At 44.4% G+C, this 23,596-nt stretch overlaps 1 protein-coding gene across 14 annotated transcripts in view; it reads right to left on the bottom strand.

Moving 5' to 3' along the window:
* The window catches only part of PHACTR3 (phosphatase and actin regulator 3), a 166,938-nt gene that overhangs the window by 134,385 nt on the left and 8,957 nt on the right, over positions 1-23,596 (bottom strand). The window contains exon 1 of one of the 14 annotated variants that reach the window (XM_065566071.1): positions 3,663-3,735. The exons of the other annotated variants lie outside the window; for them this stretch is intronic. The gene's annotated coding sequence lies outside the window, so the exon portion shown is untranslated. Of the gene's footprint in view, positions 1-3,662; positions 3,736-23,596 lie in introns of those variants that run through there. 14 annotated transcript variants of the gene reach the window in all.

Genomic DNA, 23,596 nt, shown 5'->3' with positions numbered 1-23,596 from the left:
TTCACAGTCATGCTGGAAGGACACAACAAGTGGGGTTCCGCAGGGATCAGTTCTGGGTCCAGTTCTGTTCAATATCTTCATCAGTGATTTAGCTAATGGCATAGAGTACACACTTATAAAGTTTGCGGATGATACAAAGCTGGGAGGCGTTGCGGGTGCTTTGGAGGATAGGATAAAAATTCAAAATGAACTGGACAAACTGGAGAAATGGTCTGAAGTAAATAGGATGAAATTCAACAAGGACAAATGCAAAGTACTCCTTTTAGGAAGGAACAATCAGTTGCACACATACAAAATGGGGAATGACTGCTTAGGAAGGAGTACTGCGGAAAGGGATCTGGGAGTCATAGTGGACCACAAGCTAAATATGAGTCAACAGTGTAACATTGTTGCAAAAAAAGCGAACATCATTCTGGCATGTATTAGCAGGAGTGTTATAAGAAAGATACATGAAGTAAATATTTCCGCTCTACTTTGCGCTGATTAGGCCTCAACTAGAGTATTGTGTCCAGTTTTGGGCACCACGTATCAGGAAAGATGTGGACAAATTGGAGAGAGTCCAGAGAAGATCAACAAAAATTATTAAAGGTCTAGAAAACATGACCTATGAGGGAAGATTGAAAAAACTGGGTTTGTTTTGTCTGGAAAAGAGAAGACTGAGAGGGGACATAACAGTTTTCAAGTATGTAAAAGGTTGTTAAAAGGAGGAGGGAGAAAAATTCTTGTTCTTAACCACTGAGGATAGGACAAGAAGCAATGGGCTTAAATTGCAGCAAGGGAGGTTTAGTTTGGACATGAGGAAAAACTTCCTAACTGTCAGGGTGGTTAAGCGCTGGAATAAATTGCCCAGGAAGATTGTGGAATCTCCATCATTGGAGGTTTTTTAAGAGCAGGTTAGACAAACACCTGTCAGGAATGGTCTAGATAAAACTTAGTCCTGCCATGAGTGTAGGGGACTGGACTAGATGACCTCTCAAGCTCCCTTCCATTCCTATGATTCTGTTCTTAAAAGGACCAGAGATGACCCATGCCTGCCAATAGTGGCGGGGCGGAGTGAGGGCAGCCGGCTTCAGCAGTGTTACTAAGCTTGCTCGGTTCGTGTGAGCTTGCTCAGTACAAGACAAGCAGCAAATCTGGGGGTGGGGCACATGACCCTGCATGCCCCCCCATGTCTGCTGCATTCATGCCCCCCTCCCCCCCAACACACGTCCCCTCTGTCCAGGACCCAGGCAGTCACAAGCATGGAGTCAGCAGAGCAACCCAATTACGAACGCAAGGCTCTGGTTGAACCTTCCCCACTAGTTAGTCTGTCTGTCTGTGTCTCTCTCTCTCTCTAACTCCTACACACCTGACTGTGGGGAGTATGCAGCCTTCGTTAAAACACCAATAGTAACGTCTGACACTGGTTTAGGCACTCCTTATGGACGCTGGTGCTCTAGAAAGACCACAGAAATACGTGCTGAAGTGTCGTTTGGCTTCCAAGGGGCGTAGGTAGCACAATGAGTTAAGTGACTGATGTTGCTAGGCTTTCACTTCTTGGAGGTTTGAAATCTGATCAATCAAATGTGACCATGCGTGTGATCTCTACTGTAGACCTGAGTGAACATTTGTCCACCGCACAAAACTACTCCATAATCTGGTACAACTAGTAACCCCAATTTGGAGACGTCCAAGGATGTAGGTCTAATGAGTGGATTAGTTGGGTTTTTGGAAGACTCTTCACTGTGCCTGGCTCTAGCCTGGATTGTCAGTTGCTCCCTTTAACCAGCAGAAAATTAAAATGTCAAAGTAAATTATTAAAGTTTGTGTTTGGGGTAACTTATTTTTTTATAAAAAATATTTTGTCAAGGTTTCATGTAATTGTTAGGAGTGACGCATTCTAAATGCATATGATATTTTCTGTAACTCTCCATTAAGAACTAATTAGTTAATAACAATGATGAGCCTGTATGAGTGATTTATTCTAAATCAAACTCATATTTTCATCAGTCTTCGAGAGATAATTACAATTCTTCATGTAGCCTTTGATTTTTTTCAGTCCTTAACATATCCCTTTAGGCCTTAAAGTTTAGGGAGAAGCAAAATGCCACTGATTAAGATGTGCAAAAGAAGTTTTACATAATGCTTTTGAACAATCCATATTCACTTTAAATTCTAAGTAGAAATAAATGCTTCGATCTGTTCATCAGCAAAACAGCCTATAGCTCAAGAAGGAAAACTGGATTTTTCTCTGGCACAACTTGTGGTTTTGGTGCATCAGGTACTGTTTCTATAACACCTAAACAACTGAAGTAGTCCCACGATAAATACATCTTGACTTTGGGACTAACGGCCAGATCCTTGGATGGTGTGTATTGGCATCATGTTATTGATGTCAATTCTGATTTACAGCAGCTGAGCATCTGGCCCAATCAATTGTAACTAGTGTTTTGTTTTTGACATGGGCATTCCCTGCTGCCCAGTAGCTTGTACTAACAAGCACTAACTGCAGGAGACCACCCTAGTATCCCACAATGCAGCAGGAGTTGGTGCAACCATTATCTGCTACATGCAGGAGCGGCGCCAGGGTTTTTGGCACCCTAGGCGGGGGTCCTTCAGCGCTCCCGGTCGTTGTCGGCAATTCTGCGGCGGGGGGGTCCTTCCATGCTCCCAGTTTTCGGGGCACTTCGGCGACGGATCCCGGAGCGAGTGAAGGACCCGCCGCAGAATTGCCGCCGAAGTCCCGGAGCGTGGAAGGACCCCCCCGCCGCCAAATTGCTGGCCCCCCCCCAAATCCTGGTGTCCTAGGCGACCGCCTAGGTTGCCTAAATGGAAGCGCTGGCCCTGTATGAATGGAGTCCTGGTTATTTTTAGAACACAATTAATGACCCTTTGTAAAGGTAACAGGCTAGCAGCCTTCCTGCATACCACTCCATTTGTGTTTATGGTACATGATTTTCCAAGTTGTCTTTTAGTAACAAAACAAAGATATCATTTCTAAAAATGGAGGTAGATAGGCCTTTCAGCTCAGTTTAAATATAACATGAAACAATTAATTTTACAACACGCTGACTTCTCTCCCCCCTTCCCTCTCCCCAAATGTAAGCAGTTAAAATAGATTTGAAAAAATAAATGTTCCTCGTGTTCTAGCCAGATCCCAGCCTATGTAAATCAACATAACCTCACTAACTTCAGTACTGCTTCACCGATTTCCATCAGCTGAGGATCTGGCCCATTAGAGTCCACAGATGGCAGACATTTAATGTTTGAATACTGGCAATGCTGTCACAACAGGACACTTTACTGTTTCAAACATAAAAATATACCACTGGACTGTTGTGATTGGTGGAAACTAGTGTAATTTGGACAGCAGAACGAATCACTGGGGGCTTGGATGCACCACTGCCAATCTTCCAACCCTACTACTGAGACTAAACAACAGCTGCATACATTAAATCTGGCACTTTCTGCCATAATGGATCAGGCTGTGAATACGGGCTCTGTGTTGGTTGGTTGTGAGTGTTGTTGGCCCATAATGTCACTGATGCAGATGTTGGCACATATTCCAAATGCTGTGTTTTCATGTTTTTGCTTTTATCTTAAAATACACCCATTAGGTTTTTTCTTCCCCCTGACCCAGCTGAGATAATAGGTAGAGCTAAAAATGATCTAACAGATAGTACCTGAGAGCTGCTGCCACGCATGACTGTCAAACTGTGATTATGAAAGGCATAAAGAGAGTGTTTTCTTTCTGGGTTCCCATTTTTGATTAGCTATTTTTTGCATCTCTTTCTGAGTGAAATAGAATTTGTTCCTGTGACTGATGCTGCCTTGAAATGTTTTAATGCAATCTTCACTGACGGCTATACGATTCAGCTGGGGTGCTCCACGAATGTGGCCTTTGTTTGCTTGATCTGGAGGGAAATGAATATTGGCAGTTTTAAGGCTAATTAGTAGTTATTAACATGACTATTTAAAATTGATTTGTTAACATGTATATATAGTACATGGATTTTTAAAGCATTCATAGTTTTCGTTGGACATACTGTTCTTCATTACAACTGGGCAAATAATTCCAAATGAGTAATTTATTTGACAGAATTTTGCCTTACTTTCTGTTTGCAAGTTGTTCCATGCTATGAATGGCTTAGTTTTCTTGAATTTATGTTGAAAAACATTTTTCTGATTATTTCTGCTACAAATGCTTGATCTGTAGATTGCGTAAGTGACTTCAATAGCCAGCCAACACAGCTTGAATGTAGCTCTGATTTAATACATGCATCAAGTAGTGTATTTGTTTCCCTCAAGGGCTAAGTTCAACTCCTTTAAATCAGGTTTCCAGTGCAAGATTCATGTTTACACATTCAAAACTTGCTTCCCATGGGTATTTCACAATATTGGTTCCATGGGATTGCAGCAGTGTAACTAAGAGGAGAAGTTGACCCAGTAGATGGAGTGGGACTATAGGGATTCATCTTCAGCAGTGTGCTGGGATGCATCCCTAAACCAAGATGGTCATTGGTATTGATGAGACTTGCCCTGCTATATCACCATATAATGCTTTGAAATTTTAACCTACCACTTTCTTGGAGGTATGTCTACACTACCCATCAGATCGGCGGGCAGCGATCGACCCAGCGGGAGTTGATTTTTCGCTCTAGTCTAGACGCGATAAATCGACCCCCGAGCGCTCTCCCGTCGACACCGGTACTCCACCGCAGGCGGAGTCGATGTGGGAGTGGCAGCAGTTGACTCACCGTGGTGAAGACACCACGGTAAATCGATCTAAGTACGTTGACTTCAGCTACGTTATTCACGTAGCTGAAGTTGTGTAACTTAGATTGATTCCCACCCCCCAGCGTAGACCAAGCCTAAGAAAAAAAAAATCTTGTGATTCAGATAATCATGGGTCGATACCAGTTTTTAATACTCACTTCACTCCAGCTCACGCTGACTCAGTATGTTCGGTTTTGAGTGCATAGTGAGAAGTGAGACAATTTGGGGGATTGATCTGGATTGGCCAGTCGCAATTATTAATTTGGAATAGGATCACAGAGGACTAAGGAGTGAGCACTGTAGGAGGTCACTCATAGTCCACTGGAGAACATTTTAATGATAGCATCAAAGCCTTAAGTGATGCTTGTAGAGGATGATCTGTTTTGGATCCTTAAAAGGCCTGAATTATTACAGTGGTTTTAATCAGGGATAGATACCTTTACTGTCAGCAAAGGGAATAGGAACACAGTAAGGATTTCTACCGAGGTTTAATTGATTGTGCATGGGCAAATGAAGGACTTTAATAAAATGGGAGCAGAATATAATGGATTGCTACTTTGTACACTACAAGGCATCTAGAGCTCTCTGGCCATTGACAGCCCTTGTCTTTCCTGCAGTGAGTCATTCCTCTAACCGAAAAAGCCCAGCTGCAGTCGGAAACTGCAGAACCATGTAATCAATATAGCTATAAACTTTCTATGTTCTCCTGCTACATAAGCTGGTTCTCTGGATTTAGGAGATTTGCCCATGATTTAATAAATGAACAAATAACCCTTTTGTTCCCATTTCAAGTGTAAATGTATTATTCAGTATTGACCTTCATATGCAGTATATACTGTAGGCAGTGTTAGGCAGTGTCATCTGAATTTTCTAAAGCATAATAGAAGGATTTGTAATGCAATAGTTGCCATCAGCTGTGCATATAGTACCAAAAATGTACTTTTGAGATTCTTGGCTGGAAATTCATTCTCATGGCTTCCTAGATATATCCTACATGGTGCTAAATCAGGGGTGGGCAAACTACGGCCCGCGGGCCGGATCTGGCCTGCGGGATTGCCACCCCAGTGGCGCCTTTGGCCCCGCGCCACTCTGGGAAGCGGCTGGCACCACGTCCCTGCGGTCCCTGGGGGAGGGGGGCAGAGAGCTCCGCACCCGGCCCTTGCCTGTGGGTACCTCCCCCGAAGCTCCCATTGGCTGGGAATGGGGAACAACGGCCAATGGGAGCTTCAGGGGAGGTACCCACAGGCAAGGGCAGCGTGCTGAGCCCTCTGCCCCCATTCCCTGCACCACTGCCCTGAGCCCCCTCCCGCACTGTGCATCCCCTCCTGCACTCCCACCCCCTTCTCTGAGCCCCTTCGTACATCCCGCACCCCTCCTCTGCCCCAACCCCTTTCCCTGAGCCCCTTCCTGCACCCCGCACTCCCTCCCGCACCCTAAGCCCCTGCCCCAGCCCTACATTCATGGCCCTGCATGCAATTTCCCCACCCAGATGTGACCCTTGGGCCAAAATGTTTGCCCACCCCTGTGCTAAATATTAACTGGCTAAAAATTATGCTTGGTTGTCTTTTTGAAAACCGTTTGTTACAGATAGCCTACATCTTATTACTGTAGTTATAATGTGGGTATCACTTATTGCATACCTCATGGGTGATTATATTGAGAGTCACAATGTAATAACACAAGCAAAGAGTTGCTGTTTTCTTCTACCATTTTCAGATGAATATATCAAATATTTTCAATACAGATGCAGTAAGAAACAAGTAGAGGATAAACTCATATCTACATTTCGCACAGGTTTTCCTCTCCGTTACGAGATTGGCAGGCTCTCTCTCTCATTGCTGTGCGTAAGGGATGGGAGTGGTAACCCACAGAAACATTGCATTATGTAGATATAAAGTAATAGTATCCTTCCTGACAGGTTGTCTGGGGTTCAGAACTCCCCTGCAGGATTTTCTAGCAATATGAGAACCAGGAAGAGGACAATCTGTTTGAGGAATCTGCATCCCAGGATACAACCTCATCACCTTTCATCTGGATTTTAAGAGCAATAATACCACACTCTCCACCTATTGACTCCATTTCTGCTGCTGTCAATAAGAGTCGCACACCAGGGTCATTCCGTACTCTTGACCCAGGATTTGACAAATTATGAAATAGCAGAACTACTATCCGCGATGTGTAATCTATCACTTAAATCAGTCTCGGTACCATCTGACTGGCAGATAGCTAATGTGATGCTGATTTTTTTTAAAGGTCTCCAGAGGCGATCCTAGCAATTATAGGCCAGTAAGACTAACTTCAGTACCAGGCAAACTGGTTGAAACTATAGTAAAGAACAGAATTATCAGACATGTAGATGAACACGATTTGTTGGGAAAGAGTCAATGTACCTTTTGTAAAGGGAAATCATGCTTCACTAATCTATTAGACTTCTTTGGTGCCAACAAACATGTGGACAAGGGTGATCCAGTGGATATAGTGTATGTGGACTTTCAGAAAGCCTTTCACAAGGTCCCTCACCAAAGGCTCTTAAACAACATAAGCAGTCATGGGATAAGAGGGAAGGTCCTCTTAGGGATCAGTAACTGGCTAAAATATTGGAAACAAAGGGTAGGAATAAATGATCAGTTTTCATAGCGGAAGAGGAAAATAGTAGGATCCCCTAAGGATCTGTACTGGGCCCAGTTCTGTTCAACATAAATGAAAAAGGGGTAAACAGTGAGGTGAAAAAATTGGCCGATGATGCAAAATTACTCAAGATAGTTAAGTCCAAAGCAGACTATGAAGAGTCACAAAGGGATTTCACAAAACTGGGTGACTGAGCAACAAAATGGCAGATAAAATTCAATGTTGAAACATATTGGAAAACATAATCTCAACAATACATAAATTAGTCGTTACCACTCAAGAAAGAGATCTTGGCGTCATTCTATATAGTTCTCTGAAAACATCTGCTCAGTGTGCAGCAGCAGTCAAAAAAGCAAGCAATGTTGGAACCATTAGCAAAGGGACAGATAATAAGATCAAAAATATAATGCCACTTATTGCTTAAATGCCCAAACCTTGAATGCTGAATGCAGGTCTGGTTGCTCCATCTCCAATTATTGGAATTGGAAACAGTACAGAGAATGGGAACAAAAATGATTAAGGTATGGAAGATCTTCCATATGAGGAGAGAGTAAAAACCACTGGGACTGTTCAACTTAGAAAAGAGACAACTGGGGTGGGGGTGGGCATAAATATGATAGAGATCTATAAAACCATGAATGGTGTGGAGAAAGTGCATAAAGAATTGTTATTTACCCTTCACATGACACAAGAAGCAGGAGTCACCCAATGAAATTAATAGGCAACAGGGTTAAAACAAACAAAAGGAAGTATTTCTTCACACATACAGTCAACCTATGGAGCTCTTTGCCCAGGGGATGCTGTGAAGGCCAAAAGTATAACTGGGTTCAAAAAAGAATTAGATCAGTTGATGGAGATAGTCAGAGAGCAGTGTTCCCTTCAATTTTTTTCTCACGTGTGCGGAATGAATTTTGTTATGTGCACCAATATGGAGTTGATACGTGACACATCACCTCCATATTGGTGCATATAACAAAATTCATGTGGCGGGGGTGGGGCTGAGGGGTTCAGAGTGTGGGTGGGGACTCAGGGCTGGGGCAGAGGGTTGGGGTGCGGGGGGCGGTGAGGGCTCTGGCTGGGGGGCAGGCTCTGGGGTGGGGCTGGGGAGGAGGGGTTTGGGGTGCAGGCTGCCCTGGAGCTACAGTGGGGAGAGAGGACCCCCTGCAGCTCTCTCTCTCCACAGCAGCAGCACCTGGGCTGGGGGGGAGAGGTGTCTCTCCCTGCTGCGGCAGCTCCAGGGCTGGAGCTCCGGGATAGGCGTCTCTCCCTGAGCTGCAGCTGGGCTGGGTTGGGGCCAGGGGAGGGGCACCTCTCCCCCCCCCAGCCGCGGCAGGGCCAGGGCTGGACTGGGTTGGTTTGGGGCCGGGAGAGGGGCACCACCCCCACCCTCCAGCTGTGGCAGGTCTGGGGCTGGGCTGGGGCTGGCAGGGAGAGCTGCTGCAGAACCACGCAGTTTAGAGGGAACTTAGGATGCAACCCCATGCTCTGAGTGCCAGAAGCTGGGAGTGGACGACAGGAGATGGATCACTCAATAATTCCCCTGTTCTGTTCATTCCCTCTGAGGCATTTGGCACTGGCCACTGTCAGAAGACAGGATACTGGGCTAGATGGACCATTGGTCTGACCCCATATGGCCATTCTTGCCAGTGTGATGCTGTTGTGGCACCAAATCAATTAAGGATTATTTCCAGTTTTAGAGGCTGCTCCAGCTCTTATGGGTTGGTTGGGTTTCAATCTCAACCCACAAGTGGGCCCAGCAACCCAACCCTTGCTTGTGGTTCTGATAGATTTTTAATTGGCTCCCCACTTGGGGTGGGGGCAGCACACAGAGCCCCCTGGCTGCCCCCAATGCCTAGGAACCGGAGGGGGGATATAGCGCTGCTTCTGGGAGACACATGGAGCCACAGCAGGCAGGGAGCCTGCCTTAGTCCTGCTGCGCCACTGACCAGATTTTTAACAGCTCGGTCAGCAGTGCTGACCGGAGCCATCAGGGTCCTTTGTCGACCGGGCGTTCTGGTCGAAAACCCAGACACCTGGCAACCCTGATTGTAAGTGACCATTTACTTATGCAGTTACATGATCTGCATCACACTTATGTGCACATGTAAATTAGCTACAAAGTTATGAATCACTTTGAAAAATTGTGCTTTAATCTCCAGGCCATTTCACTTGCTTTATAAAAGCACTAAAGTGCACAGTGAAAATTAATAAAATGCAAAGTAAATGTAATGTTCATAGAAGATTCCCAACGGACAGTCTCAGAGACTGAAGTCCTTTATCCACAGGTATTTTGTCTGTAGAAGCAATTAAAGCCCCTTGTTCTGTCCTGTTGATGTGCTTCATCCCTGACATAAAGGGCCTTCTCCATGCCAAATTCTTGGGTGCTCTGAGACTATTTGAGGGGTCTGACAGGGACGCCTATCAGCATGGCATCTGAGCCCTTCCGGGCAAAATCAATAGTAGTAGCAAAGTCCTAGAAGACTTCATGGAGACTCTGGCACTTTCCCTTTTTGGGGTCTTCTTGGTGTGGGGGCTTTAGGATTTGGGGAGGGATTAGGAGGCTGGTAGGGATTTGAGACCAAAAGGGGTTTGTATTGTGAGCCTCACTTACAGTGGAAAGATTTTCTCTAAGGGCTGGTCTACACTGTGGGGGAATCGATCTAAGATGCGCAACTTCAGCTAGGCTATTCGCGTAGCTGAAGTCAAAGTATCTTAGTTCGACTTACCTGGCCATCCTCACGGTGGCAAGTCAATCGCCGTGGCTCCCCGTCCACTCCGCTTACTCCTCCTGCCGAGGTGGAGTATGGGCGGCATTTCGGGGATCGATTTATCATGTCTAGATGAGACACGATAAATCGATCCCCGATAGATCGATTACTACCCGCCGATCCAGCGGGTAGTGTAGACGTGGCCAAAGAGGAAAGTTTGCAACTTTTCCTAAAGATGGTCTGAATTCACCTGATTTCCTCTGCATTATCTTGAACTCAACATTTCTGGAGCAAATTTTAAGTGCCTACCAGCTCCATTTAATCTCAATGGAATGCCCTAGTCCTTGAGTATTGTATACTGGAAAGGCAGGATCAAAGTGGCGAAGCAACTTGCAATAACCGAGCAGTTTTTAGAAAGAAGGGTCCCTTACTATAGCTATATTGACCTTGAAAGTGTGTGTGTGTGGGAGAGGTGGCTGATTGTTAAACAATTTTTATAATTAATTATACACGCAAGCAGTTGTGGTGATTAGGTAAGTCCGGCAACTCTGTGTGTGCAAATAATTCATTATGGTAATTTGTGGGCATAGTTATGCAATGACTATGACTGCATGTGCCCATTGAATTTGCAAATTAGGCATGTAATTAATTGTTAGTGTACTTTTGACTATTAGTGGTAAACCTTTGACTGTTAGTGGTAAATATGCCCAATGGCCTGTGTTGGGACACTAGAGAGGGTGGGATCTGAGTTACTACAGAGAATTCTTTCCTGGGTGTGTGGCTGGTGAGTCTTGCCCACATGCTCAGGGTTTAGCTGATCGACATATTTGGGGTCGGGAAGGAATTTTCCTCCAGGGCAGATTGGCAGAGAACCTGGGGGTTTTTCGCCTTCCTCTGCAACGTGGGGCACGGGTCATTTGCTGGAGGATTCTCTGCATCTTGAAGTCTTTAAACCACAAGTTGAGGACTTCAGTAGCTCAGACATAGGTCAGGGGTTTGTTACAGGAGTGGGTGGGTGAGATTCTGCGGCCTGCGTAGTGCAGGAGGTCAGATTAGAAGATCATAATGGTCCCTTCTGACTTTAAAGTCTGAGTCTATAATAAAAACCAGTTCAAAGAAAACATGTTCTATCCATCATGTGGCTTCCCCTTTCCCCAGCACCAATGCCAGTGAAATCATTATGATGGTTTCACTCCCTACCAAAACAGTGGCTTTCTTCCAAGACCTAATCCGGCTCTTTTACACTGTCCTCAGATTTGTAATGATGAAAAGGGAAATTAATCTTGAGGAATTATTAGTTGATTTGTGGTCTATTAATTGCACACATAATAGGTTCTTATGCAATATAAGAACCAAAGGTGTCATCTTGTGTTGCCATTTCTGAGACCATTTTAAATCATTTTTGGCATTTGCAAGGCCCTTGCCAGAGGCTGTTTTTTTATGTTCAGGATGCACATTGCATTACTTCATATTACATCACAATATGTTGCAAGGGAATGGCTAAGTTATCAAGGCTAATCCTTTAAGTCTTTCTTTCTTTACAATGTCAGACAAAATAAACCTACCTCACACTTCCATAATCTTTTTTGTATAATGAGAATATTATAATCTAGAACAACAAAATCCCCAAACTGCATGCATTCCTGTCAGCCCAAATGTGCTTAGATTTGCCTCTTTCTGTCATAAAAGTAGGTCCTGAGGCTGTTTCTTACAATTTAAAGAGACATCATCAGTCTAAAAATCACATTAATAAGAATCGAGACCAAACCACTACTAGTAATAGCGGTAAAACAGCAAGAGTGAGAGGAATATACGTGGCGCACCAAGACACTGAGAACTACGCAGGGGTGTGGGGAGAGGGTGTGGGTGTGATTTTTCTCAGCTCTACTCATACCCCCTGGGCACTCCGCACCCAAACACACCCCAGACGCCAAGCCAGGTTCATGTTGAATTTGGTTGTGGGTCAGAGCTAATCACAGCTCTTTGGCGCTTTCTCATTGCCACTTGAGTCTTGGTCAGGGAAGTCTTTAATGTGAGGTGGAAACAAGGCTCTAGAGTTGCCAACGTTGACTAAGGTATCATCGTCTGGAGCCCATGCTGGCCCCTGACACCTGACAGGTATAATCTTTTGGAACCCTGACTGTTGTCATGTGACTGGAGCCAGGCCATTGCCATTGTTGAAGGTACTGGCCTACCACATATCCCCTTTATAGACTTTGTTCTCTGCAGGTGTCACAGTGTGATGGAGAAATGGAGGAAAATAGAGAAGCAGAAAAGGAGCAAGTGTCATTGGCAAAGGGAAAACCATCAGAGGAGAAGGGAGATGAGGGAGTGGAGGAAGGAAAATGCAGTGGCCCAAATGCAAGGATGGCTCAGAGAATGGTGTCAAAGCTGTAGCTGCAGAGAGCTCCCACTCATGGGGGTGCTCAACTGATGTTAGTGAGATCATTACTCCTGGTGCTACATGGTAGTGGGTGTGAGTTGCTTCATGCTTGCTGACCGCTCTATAGGGACAGTGATTTGAGCCTCTGTGGAAATCTCATAGACATGGACGGTCATATCAGAGACTCCCCACTGTTTAACAGGAAATCTCCTTCTGCTACTCCATTGATTCTCTCCACAAACATGTGCACCAATTCTGGACACGTCATTGTTTCATTCTCTTCTCCTCTCAGCACCTAAAGGACACAGTCTGCTGAAGGTTGCGTGGCAGAGGAGTTTGGGGCAGGTGGAGGCAGGTCACGTTGAATCTGGGCCCATAACTCTACAGGGAACCTTACGTTGTTTGACCCAGCCCTGCCGAAGTACGGGAGCCTTACGTTCTAGTGGTGTTAAAGTGCCTCTAGACTCCTGGCCAGCTGCCAGGTGCAGAGATCTCCTCTAAGCTCTGTACTTCATAGAATCATAGGACTGGAAGGGGCCCCGAGAGGTCATCCAGTCCAGTCCCCTGCACTCATGGCAGGACTAAGTATTATCTACCTTTCAGAGAAATACACACCATCAAACTTTCCAGCACCTGCCTCACTAGCCCATCCCAAAGCCACGATCCCACTTGGTTATGGGCATTGCTGTTGTTAGGGAACTGCAGTTTGTTCCCCTGCTAGTGAAATGAATGTGCCTCCAAGAACCATCCCTTCTCAGACCTTTCTCTTTGCCTGTAGCCACAGCAGGGATAGCCACAGTGGCTGTTGCTGCAAAGTGGGGCTGAGGATGGCTTCCCAGTCTATGCTATGCGCTCGGACTACACACCGGCACTGTGAACCAACCCCTGCCTTAGATTTTCTTTTTCCTCCCTATGTTCATGATTTTTCACATCGTAAAACTAGGTGTTTTTGCCCCTCTTCAGTTCTTCATCTGAGGGTCTTCAAGCTCTCCTTTATCAATGTGTCCAGCCTATCAACACCCGGGCAAGGCTTTGGTCCTAATTTTCAGATGAAAAAACCTGGAGAATGGAGGTTAGTGGCTTGCCCAAGGACACACGGTTAGTGGCTGAGAAGGAACAGAGCTCAGGAGTTGTGATTCCCTGGGCCTTTCCAACCATCTTTCTGGATCAGGGCTCAAATTCTGCCCTCTGCTACACCTGTGTCAATAGTGTGGTAAAAGAGGTGTAGCATTTGGTTCTCTGACTCTGAAGAATGTCTGCCTTTTGCCTAGTACACCTGCACACCTCCCTCGGTCATGAGTCCAGCAATGTGTTTTGTTTTTGTAATAGTAATATTTGCTGTGGCCTAGATCTGATCTACCATGTGACTCAATGTACGGAAATGGGAGCAGGCTAGGATACTGCATGGCTACAGGTTCTTCCCATCTGGCTAATAGCAAGCCTGGTGCTTGCCTTCATTTTTCTACTTTCATATTCTGCACTACTGGACCCTACGGTTGTAGCTTACTACCTGATTTCTAACCTGTGCAGTGACCGCTCTTTGGAGCAGTGCCAGACTCTCCAATAGGGTTGTGTTGCCCACCTACCTGGTCATGGGGAGCAGCTGGGCTGCTACCACCAGCCTCTCAGTCTCTCCACAGCTCCCTGCTAATATTGTCTGCTGTCCTATATAGCAGAAGTCAGCCTACAGGGAACAGTGCTGGGGGAGAGTGTCTGGAATGCAAAGGGAACTTGAGATGGGCACCACTGGGTTATTACAGTACAGCGACTGGAGTATATGCAGCATCCATTGCTGTATGAATACTGCAGCAATAGTTGTATGGATTTTTTTAACAGTAGGCTAATCAAATATTGATATTTAAGTAGCTACCTTCCTGGGATCAGGAAGGTAAAATTGGGCTAGATTTCAATGAATGGCTTTTTTAAAAAACAAGCCCATCCAGGGACAGTATTCAGGATTTCTAAGGCCTTCTTTGCTGCATGCATTGGCTTGCTGGCATGTATTCTTTCACCGGGCTTCACTGCAGCTGATGCTTCTGGTTGGAACATGATAGGAGACGTGCACCACGGCACCAATGAAGAATGTACGTGTTTGTTATGAGTCCTGACAGCTGCAGCTCACATACCCTGTGTTTGCCTTAAGAAAATAAGCATTTCTTACATTTCAGCATCTGTTACATTAACAGCTAGTTTGAGGGTTCAAGCAAACTAGCCTCAGGCAATGGTTGATTTTTTTGTCTGCTGTCAGAGATGTAGCAGTGTCACTATTATCAGTTGAGATTTAATTTTTTGTGTATCCTGCAAGAGCTTAGCCCATTCAGCTTTGGACTATTCTCAGTCATTCACAGTAAAATAGTTCATTCTCCAGTACCCGTGTAGCGTGCGTTAATGATAAGGGAATCCCAGATGGTGATACTCTTGCTTTCATTCACTACTTGCAAGTGCAGTGCAACAAGATGCTCTGTTCCCTACAGCTATACCTTTCACGTGAGTCCAGAGGTTTTAGTCATCTAGAGAAGTGACTTTGGTTCTTACTCTCCATTCCTTTGCACCACTATAAATCAGAAGTAATTCCAGTGAAGTCTGTTCTAAGTGAATGGAGAATTGGTATGAATGAAGAATCAGGCCACCTTGCCTCTTGCCTGGAGCATCTTCTGCACAGCAGATACTCTAGTATTAGTCAGTGCTGGAAATTAAGTTCCCAGCGTTCAGGCATGGTTGAATAGCCACAACAAAATCAAATGAGCAATTGTGACAGAAAGACCATTCCTAGCAAATCTGTTCTGAGTTTCCAAGTCTGAGAATCTATTCTACATATTTCGTTCTCTCCTTAAAACCTCTAATCCTGGGAAGCTGGTACCCCAAATCTGCATAGCTGTTATACCAAAATCAAATTGAAGTCAAGTGAATGTGTTTGTCTTCCACCATTATAAATGCAAACTTCATACAAGTCAAAAAGGACAATCTGAAAAATATAAACTTCAGAGAAATCCAATTAAGCTAAAACAGCTGTTATCAAGCCTGGATTGTACATCAATAGGCAGAGTCAGCAATACAGAGGAGCAGTGGCATTCAGTGGGGAGAGCTATTGCTAGCCATGCCAGGGATACTGCTAGTAAAAATTTTCTTAACTCTGCTAGCGACAGGGTATAATCCTAGACCTGGTGGCTACTGAATATTGAGGATAGGAAAGAAATTATGATCATAGCTCCCAGAGGTCCAGTCAAGATCCTATTATGTTAGACACTGAACACACACACACAGACCCAGGTCCTGATATTGGACTCTTTCAGGCCTGCTCCTGTAATGGACTTCATGTATGTAGAGTGCTATGCCACATGGAGACCCACTGTCTTCAATGGGGTTCTGCTCTGGGGCAGGTGTCAGCTCACACTGAATCTCCCGCAGGTTTAGGCCATGAAGAAAAGACCCCTATTGACCTCAGTGGGTGCTGGATCAGACCCTAAGAAAATAACTCGAAAATATCCAGAAAATGACAAAAAAATATAACCCCCCCCAACTAGGAATATGCTACAAATCCCAGAGCATCCTAGGTGTGGGGTGAGGGTGGGGGTGGTATCTCAGTTCTATAGCTCCATGTCATGTGAGGAAGCTCTCAAAAGCAGAGCTGTATTGCACTTTCACACTCATGTAAATAACTGTCTCATGAGACAACGTGCAGGAGCTCTAAAATGCCATGCTTTACATGTTGGGCAAACGGATAGTCCTTGTCACAAAGCCTAGAAGTGCAGTGGTGCAGAGTGAGGCTCTGCATTCACTGTTTACGAGTGTGTGCAATGGTAACACCCCCTCCTGTGGAACACCAACCTCCTCAGCACGTGACTTGCCAAGCGTACACCTGCATGTTTGCTCTGACACCTTTGAAAATCAGACCACTTAATTTAGAGGTGGGATTTTCCAAAGCATCCAAGGGTGTTATTCCATTTGATTTTCAATGGATACTGAGTGCCTAACTCCCATGGATTTCTCTGGAAATCCCACAAGTGATGCCTCACTCACTCTTGGCACCCAGATTTGATCATTTTGGGCCAAAGCCAGCGTGTTTGCTGATGGGTGGAATTTCCAAGTGCTCCCGAGTGGCTCAAGTGCCACTGAAAGTCGCCTAGGTACTTCTGAAGTTCCCACCGAGTGTCTGAACTACCTTCTCCTCCTTGGAACTGGCAGATGCACAGTGTTGGGGTGATGAGTCCCTTGCACTGCATGGTGGACAAACTGGGGCTGTCTGACTCAGGGACTGACCACCCAGCAGCTTCACAACCACTCGGGTTTTAAAACACAAAAGCTGTAGTTACAAGATGTAGAATAATACAGCAGCCCCTTGAGTGGATGCTTGGCAGGGACTGTGATCCAGCTGCCCATAATGTGCAGTAGAACTACTTGAAAGGAAACTCTAAACCCTGTTCTAGGTCCCTCCCCGTGCACATTCCTAACAGGCCAGATCTTCAAGTCCAGCCAAACTGTACCCAGCAGGACCCTGGGGGTTGGGATGGGAAGGTGCCTCTTTGCCACCTTTCCGGTCCTCCGATCCTGGGGCCAGTTGGCAGCCAATTCCCCCAGCATAACTCAAAACAGCCCAAGGGTTCCTAGGGACTCTTCTGGTAGCTGAGGCTTGCTAAAGAATAAAATATTCTGGCCATGGCAACTGCTACTGTGGACCAGCCCCTATGCTACAGGCAGGGCTGGCCCTAGACCAAATGGCGTCCCAGGCGAGGAGCATCTTTGGTGCCCCTCACCCCGTTTGTTAAACTTTTGAATACTTTATTTTTTTTATTGCATTTGTAGCCCATTTCGTGACTTTGGTGCACAATTTACATACATGATTTATCCCCGTCATATAAGACTACATTTTCACGCTAGGATCTGTAAATCTGTATTTATTCATGCCATATATAAGCAAATAAAAACATTCATTTCCTCTAAGCTTTTCTCTAAGAGACTTTTGAATTTTAAGAGTAACTGAAATGTACTAACACCAAGAAATTGAACCGTGCACGAACATTGGGTAGACCAGTACTAAAGAATGTGCCTGTAGGTGACTGTCTTAGAATGTTAACCCAGTCCTGCAGTTCGGATTTGCCCCTCTTGCTGCAAACTAGATTGCAATTGAGCTTTTCGCTTCCTATACTGAGCTCCAGAGGGCATCTTTTATTTTCTAGAGGGGGGCCTGTATTAGGGAGAGCAAAAGTCTATGTTCCGCAGTCCTAGAAAGTCATCAAACATTATGTGTTAAGCATAGCAAAAGAAATAGAGGTATTTTTATATTGTTGCGTAGATAGGGTTTCGATAGATATCTCTGGCGTCTCATTATATATGTCCTTTATTAGTTGCTACTTACACTCTTCAAGTCTTAAAACACAAGTACACTTTCACAATTGCACAATAAAACAAGGTTCACAATATCGCTCTCGTCTCTCACTTCACTTCAATTTGTTCTTATATCTCACTGACTGACTGGCGATGTCCCACCCCTTATATACCCACGAGGGCATGGCTGACAAATTCCAGGAGGTTCAAGGAAAATGTACTTCTCAAAGTCTGGAAGGTTCCACAAGATTCTACAAAGGTCCAAAACATTCTAGGAGGTTAGTGAAAAATGAAACCACATATGGAACACCTAAAACATTTTACTTCAAACATTCTATTTTCCCTTTGGTCGCTAACAATAAAAAGAGCACCCCAAGCAGTCACCTACCCCTAAATCCGGCCCTGACTGCAGGCTTTGGTTGAAGGGAAGATTGTGTGACAGAGCTAGCCAGGCTGGCTTTATGCCCCATAGGAATTCCCCTACATCAGGAGATTACCTAGTTGGCCTCATTAGGGCAGTTTTTTTCTGTCTGAACTTCCCATTTCTGACTGAGACTGAGTCTGGCCCAAGGTTCTTAACTATCCCATAAAGGTTCTCTTCATTTGATTAAAACTAAATCACTTGCAAGAGCCAGGAAACTTTCTCGAAGGGCCTGCTTCGCCTGATACTGGTCTGCATGCCTCTGAGTTAGCAGAGCTGGTCCTGTGGGCGAATGAACTTGTCCTGTACAGGGAGGCAGGGCCGGCTCCAGGCACCAGCCCACCAAGCATGTGCTTGGGGCGGCACCTGGAGGGGGGCGGCGCAGTGCGGCGCTCCGGCCGGCCTCGCTGCCCTCCCCCGGCGCTCTGGCCGCTGGGGAGAGCGGAGCCCCGGCCGGGCTCGCCGCCCTCCCCTGCCACGCTCCCCGCGGGGGGGGAGGGGGGGGACGAGAGGCGGGTGGCGGGAGGCTTTTTTGCCTGGGGCGGCAAAAAAGCCAGAGCCGGCCCTGCAGGGCGGGGAGTGTTGAGATCTGAGATTGAGTGTTCACTTTGGGGGTTGTCCCCCAGGGCTGCCTTTGCTCTGCTTCCAGGTTGTGTCACAGCAACAAGAAGGAGGTTCAGTGCAGGCTGAAAGCAGGAGGCCTGGTCACAGTGGGAAGCAGGATGAAACCAGACACATTCACAATAAATAAATGGGGGCAAGGCAGAGGTGGAGACTTGATGACCAAAGGGATCTGACTTGAAGAGAGGGGGTGGGAGGGAAGAGAGAAATGGAGGAACAGGCCTGGCCCAGGGCACTGCACCACTGCAAGCTAGTCCTGTTGCTGGTTATACAGCAGCAGAATGGAGTGAGGGTGCTCAAATGAATAGAACAGGGGAAGGGTTATCTAATCCGCCTTTTGCAGACCAACCTAGCTGTGCAGCATATCTTCTTTAAATGTAACCACCATGCAGCCCTTTCTGCAGGGGCACCTGTATTGCTTATATGTGTTTCTATGGTTACATGTTTGAGTTGCATCTGTTAAAGTAATAACAGTGCACTCCAAAAAGCAAGATCAGATACTCTTTGATTAAGATCATCTCATTGAAATATTTATGTAGACTCAAGCATCAAATTATTGACCTGCTTCCTGTGGTTAGTCTATGAGCTCCCTAGGGCATGTGTAAATTGTGTATACATTACAGACTATAAATCAACGTGGATTTCAGAGACCAAGGCTCTGGATTTAATGGGCACAGAGGCTCCACTGCATTATTATTTAAACTCTAGATAAGAAGCAATATGAGGCCCTCACATTTTGCTTTACTTATTGGTATTTATAAGGCAGACGTGATTAGAGAAGGCAGGGTAATTAATTCTAGATATTACTTTGCACTTTGAAAAACCACAATCTGGCAAGGAACAATTGACTGAAGGCTCTAAATAAATAAATCGTGTAACCCATTAACTGCAGCATTAATAGACCAATCTGGAAAAAACTCTCAAAGCTAAAGGTTGTGGAAAATTATTATAGTCACTTAACTAATGACAAAAGTAAACAGTTAGTAACTCCTAGAAAAACATCTCTTATCACTTATATAACTCATTACATGTTCAAAGTACTGCACAAATAATAATTGACCCACTAATCCTAAAACATCTTCATTTATATCCAGAGCCTGGTTTTTAAATATTAGGCATGTGATTAATCTAATTTGTATATGAAATCAAACGACTGTGCATTTGCAATTTAAGTGTGGGTTTGTGTACCATTTGTGCAATCAAGCTTTGTGCCTAACTTGTTTAAAAGCCAGGCTCCTGATGTTTAATTTTTCTATAACTTGTTCCTATTTAAAGGTTTCAAACAGTAAAATTCCAGAGAAGACAAATGAATCCTCAAGCCCTCTATAGTCTAACCCAGTTAATATCAGTATGTGAGATCAATGCTGATCACTCTGTCTCCTTTGCTACTAAAGTCAAGTTAAGCAACATCCTACACTCCAACAGGTGTTTCACTTTAATTACATATTTTGTAATGCTTTCCATACAGGTTCAAGTATGCTATATATATGTCTGCAACCTTAATGATTCATGGCAATTTCCCCCCACCATTAGGTGGCTTGTGATTGAAAACTGGAGCTGGATTGTTGCGCAGAAGAGGCTCTGTTAAAATGAGTTTCTAATTGCAAAAGTGTTAGAATTAATCAAGTGGTGTTTGTACACAGTTTTATTAAACCCCTGTTGGATTAGATCCCTGAAACTGAAATACAAAATCTTGTCATATATTTAAATCTAACAAGTGATGCCAAACCCAAGATGTAGGGCCAGTTTCTGGTCATGTCTGGTTAATGAACCATGTATCTACCTTATTCAGTGGTGGAACCTCACATGGATTAAGCCCAATATATGGTCATGAGAACACAATTGCCAATTATATTGAGAGGAATTTAAATTACTCAGCAGAACTCCCCTTTACAGAAATAAAATGCATCCTTGTTTAAGTTAGCAGGCGTTTAACAGAGTACAGATATGAGGATGAAAAAATCTTAAATTTCAGGGACCATGTCCCAGCAAATGGTCAGCTCTGCCCTTCTTACCGCCCCCCCAGGTGTAAGAAATGGTCAAGTAGTTTAGAAAATGGAATTTGCAAAGGTGGTTCTGAGAGAGAGAAACAAAAACATCAGCAACAACAACATTAGATGCTGGAATTCCTTGGGGAAATCTTGGTCCTGTATATAATATCTTATTGTATTGCAGTAGTGTCTAGTAGCCCCAGTTATGGATCAGGATTCCATTGTGCTAGGTGCTGTACAAACATATATACATGCACATTTAAAGAAACATGGTACTTAGCTTTAAGTGTCTGAAATTCCATTTTCCCCAATGGCCATTTTAAATTCCTGTTTTTAATCATCTACCCTTCAAAACTCAATTTATTCTAACTTTCATTTTTTATTTATATGCCCTATATATGAATGAAAATCAGGATTAAAATGTATAACTTCAAAAAAAATCTATTTGAAATATCATGGAGTCAGGTATTTTAAGGGGTTAAAAATGCAATGTAAAGAGGAGCTCTAGGGAACATTGATTTTTTTTTTTTAATATAAACACATTTCACAAAGTGACACAGCTCCCTTGCAGCTCAGGTATGAAACTTCCATTCTGTTATGTTCTCTCTCACATGGGATCTGATCCCGAGATACTTTGCGTGAGATTGAGTCAATGCCCTTTGAATTGCAACTCTTACTATGTTATCAATAGTGCTGGCCGGTTCCTTATTTTCAAGCAGATGCAATAATATTGAGCAGAGGCTGCATCTGTAGATCAAGAGTTTTAACAAATAGAAAGTTTGCAGTTGGCTTTTCCCAGCTCCAACTTTCCTTGTGGTGTGGGATCAGCGACTTGTTCACAAACATACCTGCCCAGGAATGTTCATGGACTTCTCTGATACTGAATCAGACTCTTGGGAGCAGAATGCCATAAATTCTTCTTTCATAACTAATCAAATCTTCTAGACCTTTTATCAATAATGCTGGAAATCACAGAACCAGAAAATGTAGGGTGCGTGTGTAATTAATTTATATATATATAAATAAAAAAAGAGAGAGAGATCTTGGGTGTTTTTCTTTTCTCCTCCTCACCACTCCCCCTCGGCACCATTTCTCTCTTACACGTTATGTATTTGTGGGTTACAAACCTAGACCAGAGTCGTCAGACACGTAAGCACGTCATTAATTTTCCTTGTGTGAGTAGTCCCATTTGGTGTGAGGATGATCTTGTGCTTTAGGCACTGTACTAAGACTCGGGAAGCCAGGCTTCCTTTCCCAGCTCTACCACAGACTGCCTGTGAGACCTTGGGCAAATGGCTTAATCTCTCTGGAACTCAGCTCCCCATCTGTAAAATGCGGGAACAGCTTTCTTTATTCCACCCTGTGGGCTGTCTTTAGATTGCAACTATTTATGGCAGGGACTGTCTCTTATTATATGTTTGTACAGTGCCTGGCACAATCAGTCTTCTCTCTGTGAGCTGATGGGTGAAAACATGAATTACCACCACCAAGGAGAGTAGTTGTGTCTGCAGGATGTGGCCCCAAATCATCTGATTTTTGCAGCTCTGACTGTTCCCTGTTATGATGCATGGAAACATTTGAAGTGTTCAAGTAGGGGAACAGACAGAAACACTCTTTGTAGAGGATTACCCCGGAGAGGCCAGTAATTCCTTGAGTGTGATGTATGTGATTATTGCAGCTTTGAAAGAAAAGGGGCTTTTATTTGATATTCATTTTGAACCTTGTCTGTTAAGATTCGGGTTAAGAACTTATTTTCATTGAAACATGTAAATGTAGTAGCTAGACATCCTCTGCTTCTCTTTGTCATCGCTGACTGCCTTTAAAAACACCATGCATTGTTTGCACAGTGTGTAATGCCATCCGTGCTGTCTTTGGCATCAATGCCATAATATTGAAGCTGCAGCTGAGAGGTAAAGGAAAAGAAAGCCACTTGTAAGCCCATGACTGAGTTCATTCTTATGGTGCATGGAGAAGGCAGCAATTGGAACAAGGAGACATGAACTATTCAAAAGGCACTCGCACTGTTTTTTTGCCAAAATCAAATCTGAACCAACAAAGGAAACAAATGATGTTAGAGCTCAAAATTACTAGCCCAGTTGCCTAGAAACAATGTTTTTTTTCACCCCTATGTGATAGGCCTGGATTGAGCTACTTAGTCCAATCTCAGACACCCACATTTGGGCCCAATCCTATGCTCCATGTGCTTTGCTTGCAAGAGAGTGGTCAAAATGGGGGTAACTGAGCCAAGAAACAGCATACTCAGTGCCTGCATGGGGGCGGGGTGGGGGAATACATGCTTTCAGCAGCACCTTGCGTCAATTTAAGAGAACCACTGCCAGGCTCCAAAGAGGAATTCTGTCCAGTCTTCCTTCTGTTACCGAAAAATGTGGTTGTGATATAAAGGAAAGGGTGTGGGGGTGAGTGAAAATAGAGGGTCCTCAAGGGTCACTACGGATGCAGAGGGCTCCACAGAAGCAAACAAATCATAAAAAAAATTACAACTATTTTCACGAGACTATTGTGGATGCTGAGCTAACATTTGAAACTCTGGTTACCAGCAATGATATGATACAGTATTTCCACATCTTGGCTATCAAGTTTTAAATGTATTAAATGGCTACTCCATAACATTCCAACTGCTGGCGAATTTGGGATTAGATTAAAAGAGAAATGTAAAACACATTTCTTACACGCAGTTCTATATTTCACTTACAGAACACTAGACTTCTCTAATATCTGGCTAGCTGCCTGATGTCCCAACTCC

The sequence above is a fragment of the Chrysemys picta genome, chromosome 13, assembly GCF_011386835.1.
Source record: "Chrysemys picta bellii isolate R12L10 chromosome 13, ASM1138683v2, whole genome shotgun sequence".
Taxonomy (NCBI): Eukaryota; Metazoa; Chordata; order Testudines; family Emydidae; genus Chrysemys; species Chrysemys picta.
The sequence above is the reverse complement of the archived record's forward strand: the minus strand, read 5'-3'. Positions and strand labels throughout refer to the sequence as shown.